The sequence below is a fragment of the Elephantulus edwardii genome, unplaced genomic scaffold, assembly GCF_000299155.1.
Source record: "Elephantulus edwardii isolate Elephantulus edwardi_28Jun2011 unplaced genomic scaffold, EleEdw1.0 scaffold00042, whole genome shotgun sequence".
NCBI lineage: Eukaryota > Metazoa > Chordata > Mammalia > Macroscelidea > Macroscelididae > Elephantulus > Elephantulus edwardii.
This window is the reverse complement of record NW_006399792.1, coordinates 8,119,128-8,126,893: the sequence shown is the minus strand read 5'-3', so window position 1 is coordinate 8,126,893 and position 7,766 is coordinate 8,119,128. Positions and strand designations below refer to the sequence as shown.

The window sequence follows — 7,766 nt, the reverse complement described above, 5'->3', positions numbered from 1 at the left end:
AATCCACCAGCTGCTCCGCGGAAGAAAAATGGAAAATCTCCTTCAGTGTGATTTACTGCTGGTGACAACCACAGTAGAAAACCACTGGAGGATCAGCTGTGGCCCAGTTACAGACAGACAGTACATAACAACAACAACAACAACAACAACAACAACAACGTTAGTACTTAAGTTGATGATCTTTAAATTACAGTGGTAGAGCTGAATAGTTGTAACAGATACTTATAGCCCACAAAGTCCAAAATACTTATGTCTGGCTCTTTTCAGAGAAAGAAACATATTATCTAGTCAATAATGGTGGAGATAAAAAAATGTTAAAATACCATAACCATAACTTTCAGAGTTGTTTTAATTTTACTTGATGGTAAACAATTGAAAAAAAGCCTGCATGAAGAAAATATACGTGGGTATGAAAAAAAATCACTAATGTGACATAAAAAATAATAATAGAATAAAATGTCACACTTGTAACCATGTTCATAAACTCTCTAAACCACCACCAGCAGGTGTGCATTCACCTTTCTATTTTGTTATTTCAGTAGAACACATATTGCTATAGTAAATAAAGATTTTTAAAAATTTATGTTTTCTTGTATTTTACGGTTGGAGTTCAAATAAAGTTGAGTAAAAAAACAGAATAAAGCCCAAATGTGTTTTTAGAGGCAGTGTTATATTTATGCATGCCTCATATTATTCAGATCAAATTAATACATGTTCTCAGGATTAAATCCAATCTAATTAAGAGTTACAGGCCATGGTCTTTGCAATCACTTGTTATGCATCAGAGAGTTGGACAATGACTAAGGAGGATAGAAGGAGAATTGATGCCTTTGAGCTGTGTTGCTGGAGAAGAGTATTGAATGTACCATGGACTGCCAAGAAAACAAACAGATTCATCCTAGAGAGGGTTAAACCAGGCTATTCCTTGGAGGCAAGGATTCTGGGGCTCCGTCTGACATACTTTGGACATGTTCTAAGGAGGGAGAGGTCCTTGGAGAGGGACATCATGCTGGGTAGAGTTAGAGGGACAACGCAGGAGGGGAAGACCCTCCATGAGGTGGATTGATTCAGTGACTGGGGTAATCGGGACGGGTGTGTCAGAGGCAATGCGATTGGCACAGGATAGAGCAGGGTTTAGGGCTGTTGTACATAGGGTCGCTATGAGTCGCAAACGACTCGACGGCACATAACAACAACAGCAACAATTAAGAGTTTACAAGAGACACAATATTCTTCTTTTAGCTCCCATGATATTTACTCATCATAATCAACAATTCTTATCTCTCTATTACTCCATTCTCAAAAGCTTTATATTGCCATAAAAGTTAGTATCTTTGTTGTTGAAGGTTTAGAGGATATACTTAATGTAAATTATATGTATGTCATGTATGAAACAGATGTAAAACACTTAAAATAGTGCCTTGCCTATAATCAACATCTAGTGGTCTAGTGGCATGTAGTTCGAGGCCACCAGCTGCTCTGCTGGAGAAAGATGGGCAATCTCCTCCTGTGTGATTACCTGCCTCTGAAAACTCACCAGAAGGTCAGCTATGAGTCCATTCTGAAGCAACAGTACACAACAACAACTGATGGCATAGTCGATAGAGTTGCAGTGCTAACCCCAGACCTCCAATTTGAAAGGCCAAGGGAGAAAGTTAAACAGTCTCCTCTCATGCTATTTACAGCCTTGGGAACAGTTCTGAGTCGAATCTGACTCAATGTCAATGAGAGAGAGAAAAGTATTATCAATTATCACTACGACTTAGGTTGTCAGTGATGACAAAGATAATCTACTAACCCATCTTAATAAATGCTTAGTAACGTAACCACCTCGGTTCAATTCTCTAAATGCAGACTTTTTAAACTTAAACTATACAGAAATATTATCTTAAAACTGGATTCTTCTTCCACGTAACACATCCAAATACTTTCCCACACTATTAAGCATTCATCCAATACATCATTTTAATGGTTGCACCAGACATTTATAGGTGCACTTACTCGTTTGCTTACTTAATCCTCTATTGTTTCCCATTCAGCATTATTATAAAGGTTTCACTTTTAAAAGTCTCTCACTGGCTGTCCTTGCTAAGAATCAGTGAGCAGTAAAACTGGTTTCCATTGAACCTGGAGTGGTTGTTGAGCTCTGGACTCTGTGTAACTCGAGACATATCAACAGCCTACTCAGGACAATGCCAGAGTTAACAACCCGGAAGCACAGATGTGCTCAGTCCACACACCCTGGTTTTTTGTTTTTAGCACCTATTTCACATGACTTTTAAAAACCCAGTGTAAGAGGAAATGCCACAACCATCATCAGGAAACCACAAACAAGAATAGGTCTTGAAAAGACCTCTAAATGATAACAGGAACAGTCTTGTTATACATTAAATGAAAGACTACTTGTAAGAATGTGCACAATCGTTTCAGGATCTTTTGCTGATCATTGTAAATCAATAGTGTTGTGAGGTATTAAAACATGGGTATGGTATTAATGCCATCAGGCTGTGATACTTAATCATGTATTCTTATGTCTGCCGTTGTTGGTTGTCATCCAGTTAACAACTCATGATGACTTCATACATGCAGAGTAGAGCTCCACACGGTGTGTTGTGGAGCAGTGAGAGGCATGAAATTGCCATCCTTTTGGTTGGTGGCTGAGTCCTTGATCATTGCATCATCATGTTGCTGTTAGATACTATTGAGTTGCCTACAACTCATAGTGATCCTATGACTAACAGATGTGAACTTGGCCCTATCTTGTGCCATCCTCACCATTTCTCATGTGTTCAAACCCATCGTTACAGGAACTGTACCAATCCATCTTGTTGGGGATCTTTCTCTCTTTCTTTGACCCTCCATTTCCCCCATATGATGTCTTTTTCCAAGGACTGTCTCACTGGACTCTTTGGTGGAGGGGACCTGGGGGGGGGGTTTGTAAAACAATGAAAGAATCTTTTCTTTTACTTTTCCATACTTTTTGACTCATGTACTTTTAACTTGTTAGTTAAATTTGTGTCTTCTAGGTTGCAACACCCCCATGATACATCTTCAAGGATATGAACATGTACGGCTAAGCACAATTAATAACAGTGCATCTAAATTCCAAAATCAATCTCCATAATAGTCTATGTGTTTCCTACTGCCAAAGGGGCCCTTTAGAGTAGTGAGAGAAGATCTTCACCCTGAAACCCACAGCGTCTCTTTTCAGCAGGAAGTAGCTAAGAGAATACACCATCCCCTTTTCCTTATGAATCAGGGTGAAGTCTCTCTCAGGGAGGAGTGATAGGGAATGGCAAAGGACACACCGACAAAGGCGATTAATCAGAACTGACTTTGACAAGCACTGTGGCAATTGGACAATTAAAACAGACATTCAGAGGGCGGGGGAAGAACAAACTGGGGAGGAGGGTAGAGAGAACGGTGCAGCAATGAAGGAATGAAAACCCAAAATCCCTGTAAATGTTCATTAAAACTAATAACATAAAAAAAATAAATATAACTAAAGCTTCGTTTGACATACTTTGGGCATGGTGCAAGGAGGGACCAGTCATTGGAGAGGGACGTAATGCTTGGGAGGTTGGAGAAGACTTGCAATGAGATGGGTTGACTCAGTGACTGGAGTAATGGGGGTAAGTGTGTAGGAGACAGTAAGGCTGGCTCAGGATAGAGCAAGGTTCAGAGCTGTTGTACATAGGGTTGCTATGAGTCACAAGCGATTTGACAACACATAACAACAACCAACCAACCAACCAACCAACCAACCAACCAACCAACCAAACAAACAAACACAAGAACTCAATGCTGCTGAGTCCAAACTGACCCTCTAGTAGGTTTTCAAAGGCTATTAAGTTGCAGGAGAGGAGACTACACACCTTTCTGTCTTGGAGCAGCTGGTAGATTCAAACTGTCCTGCTCTGGGATGGCAGCACAACTCCTTACCCACCAGACCACCAGAGCACTAAAGGGTGCTGTGTTTTGTACGGTTGCTGAGAATAAGCTTAAAGTGTGCTGCATATGTCTGCCTCAGACTAGGTGATGAAGGTGAGGCTTTATTTCAGGGTAGTATCTTGTTTCATGTTTTGAAATCAGGCATGTGATGACAAAGGAACAGAAGAATGCTTGTCAAGTTTCAGGTGGCATACAGCTGGAAAGAATTAGGAAACAACAGATAATGGTAAAATAGTGGGCTGGGCGAAATTTCTCTAAGAGAAATAATAAATATACCCGTTCAAATATGTGTGAAACCGTATGAATGGCTCTCCATAGGCATCGTGAAAGTTGTTCAAGCAAAAAAGGAAATTGTGCAACAATGCATGAATATTTTAAAAAAAGTGATCTGGGAACGATGTATTAGAATTTTGTAAATAAACTAGTAGAAAATGAAAAAAGTGAACTGGGGAGGTGGAAGAGAGGAAAATGTGCAACAAAGAATGACTGAAAATCCAACTTTTCTTTAAACTTTCATTAAAATCACAATTACAAGAAAAAGCAGATGACTGTTTAATCCTCTGAGTTCAGTAAGTGTGCAGATTTATTGAATTGATAAGGGATGCTTTTATGCAACATTAAAAAAAAGACTGTAGGTAAATACAATCAAAGGGAATGTGGGAGAGTAAAATATTTCATAATTTCACCTGTTTTCCAATGAATGCTAAAGCATGAAATGTGTGATAAAGAATTTAACAGAGTCTGACCACAACAAAGAAAAGCTTCATTGAAAACATTATTTAGTCTTGATGGAAATGACTCAATATCCTTCAAATATGTTGAGAGTTATCCTGGAGAAAATGAAGTTTTCAGCATCACTACAGATTTGTCATTACTGTCGTGCGGTGGAGTTCACTAAGACCCATAATGACCCACGAACAACAGGCTAGAACCTTCCCCTATCCTTCTGTCCCTATGATCTCCAAAATGCTCGAGCCCATGGTTATAGTCATTGTCACTCCACCTTGTGACCCAACTTGTTGGGGGTTTCCTCTCTTTCTCTGACCTTCCACTTTTCCCAGCACGATATCTTTTTCCAAGGACATACCCCTACCGGCAATATGCATAGACTATATGAGATGGAATTTCACCACCTTTGCCTCTAAGGAACACGCTGGTGGCACTTCCTCTGAGGTAAACCTGTTTGTTCATTTAGCAGGTTGTTGTTGTTAGGTGCTGTCGAGTTAGTACAACCCATAGCGACCCTATGAACAATGGATCTGAACCATGTCCTATCTTGTGCCATCCTCACACTTCCTGACATATTAAAACCCACTGTGGCAAAACCATATCAATCCACCTGGTCAAGGGTCTTCCTCTCCTTAGCCAATCCTCTGACTTTTCGAGCATTATGTCCCGCTCCAAGGAATAGCCCCATGTAGCAACATGCTAGACCAACTGACTGGAAGATATCTATATTTGTTCCCAATTGAAAGAAAGGTGATCCAACAGAGTGTAGAAATTATCAAACAATATAATTGATTTCACATACAAGCAAGATTCTGTTGAAGATTATCCAAAAATGACTGGAACAGCACATCAATAGAGAACTGCCAGAAGTCCAGACTTGGTTTAGAACGGGTCGTGGTACTAGGGATATTGTAGCTAATGTTAGATGGATATTGGCTGAAAGCAGGGAGTACCAGAGGAATGTCTATCTGTGTTTCATTGATTATGCAAAGGCGTTTGACTGTGTTGTACACAACAAACTATAGCTAACTCTGAGAAAAAATGGGAATTCCGAACACTTGATCGTGCTAATGAGAAACCTATACTTGGACCAGGGGTCAGTTGTCAGAGCAGAGCAAAGAAAAACTGTATGGTTCAAAACTGGGAAAGGTATATGCCAGGGATGTGTCCTGTCTCCATACCTTTTAAATCTATATGCAGAACAGATTATCTGGGAGGATATGGGGAGAAATGTGGCATCAGAATTAGAAGAAGATTCATCAACATTATGCAGATGACACAACCCTGCTTGCTGAAACTGAGGAGGACCTGAACCACTTGCTGCAGAAGGTCAATGACTGCAGCCTTCAATATGGATTGAAGCTCAATATCAAGAAAACAAAGATTCTCACTACTGGATGAATTGGCAGCATCATGACAAATGGTGAAGAGATTGAGATTCTTAACAACTTTAGTTTGCTTGGCTCCATAATCAATATGCTTGGCACCAGCAGCCAGGAAATTAAAAGACATGTTGCATTGGGAAAGTCTGCTCTTAGAGACCTCTCCAATGTATTGAAAAGCAATGATGTCACTCTGGAGACTAAGGTACACCTGATCCAGGCCATGGTCTTTGCAATCACTTTCTATGCATCAGACTAGGGATGATAGAAAGAGAATTGATGCCTTTGAGCTGTGGTGCTGGAGAAGAGTACTGAATATACCATTGACTGCTAAGAAAATGTATAGGTTCATCCAGGAGAAGATTAAATTAGGCTGCTCATTAGAGGCAAGGATTCTGAAGCTTTGTCTGACATAATTTGGACATGTTGCAAGGCAGGATCAGTCCTTGGAGAGGGATGTCACGCTTGGGAAGGTGGAGGGATAGCGCAGGAGAGGAAGACGCTTTATGTAATGGATTGATACAGTCACTAATGGGTGTAGGTGTGTTGGAGACAGTGAGAATGCCACAGAATAGAGCAGAGTTTAGGCCTGTTGTACATAGGGTCGCTATGAGTCGCAGGTGACTCGACGGTGCATAACAACAACAACAAGATGTATGTAAGGCGAAGCTTTATCATCTTTGCCTCCAAAGAGCACTCTGGCTGCACTTTCTCCAAGACATATTTATTTGTTCTTTTGACAGTTCATGGGATGTTCAGTGCTCTTCTCCAGCACCACAGTTCAAAAGCATTAATTCTTCTTCTGCCATTCTTACTTATTAACCAGCTCTCAGGTGGCATACCCACAGCGACCCCACACACAACACAATGAAATGTGCCCACTCTAGCACCATCCTCAAAACCTCTGCTTTTCATAGATCCATTGTTACAGTCACTGTGTCAGTCCTTCTCTTTGTCTTCCTCTTTTTTGCTGACCCTCTAATCCTAGGCATGAATGAGCTGAAATGGACTGATAGTGGCCATTCAGAATCAGTCACAAGGCCTACTGTGTCAGGAATGTCAAAATGAAGATGAATGGTGTTAACAGAATGAAACGCTGTCCCCTTCCACACCATCCTCACTGTATTTATTCCCTCTCATACTTTCAGTGCCTTTCTGACTAAAAACGTCATCTCTGGCACCACATCAGGATTCTACTGCTATTCATCAGATTTTATTGGTCAAAGAAGCTGATAACCAGGTCCTCCTTCCTACTCTTTAGTCTGGAAGCTTCCCTGAAACCTGTCTACCATGGATGACTCTGCTGGTATTTGAAATACCAGTGGCAAAATCTAGCAACGTAGAAACACAAAAGCTATCCCTTACCGATTGCATCAAGTTGGAACTTACGCCTATCTGTAAATCACATGGGAGGAGACTGTGCATCTTTCAATTAAAGTACAACTGGTGGATTTAAACCATCAGCCTTAGGGTTTTCAGGGAAAGCTTTTGTCCACTACACAAGCTGAGCGAGTTCAGCCTTTTTGATTTTCTGACTCCAACTCCTTGCACATTTCATTGTAATATTTTACTTTGTCATCCCGCACTGCCTTTTGAAATCTTCTATTCAGCTCTTTAGTATCTTGAATTCTTTCTTCTGCACTCCAGTGCAATATTCAGAGTCTCTTCTGACATCCACTTTGGTCTCTTCTTCCTCTGTCTTTG

At 40.5% G+C, this 7,766-nt stretch overlaps 1 protein-coding gene across 1 annotated transcript in view; it reads right to left on the bottom strand.

Annotated features, from left to right (window-relative positions):
* The window catches only part of HPSE (heparanase), a 100,695-nt gene that overhangs the window by 816 nt on the left and 92,113 nt on the right, over positions 1-7,766 (bottom strand). The gene's annotated exons all lie outside the window — the stretch shown is intronic.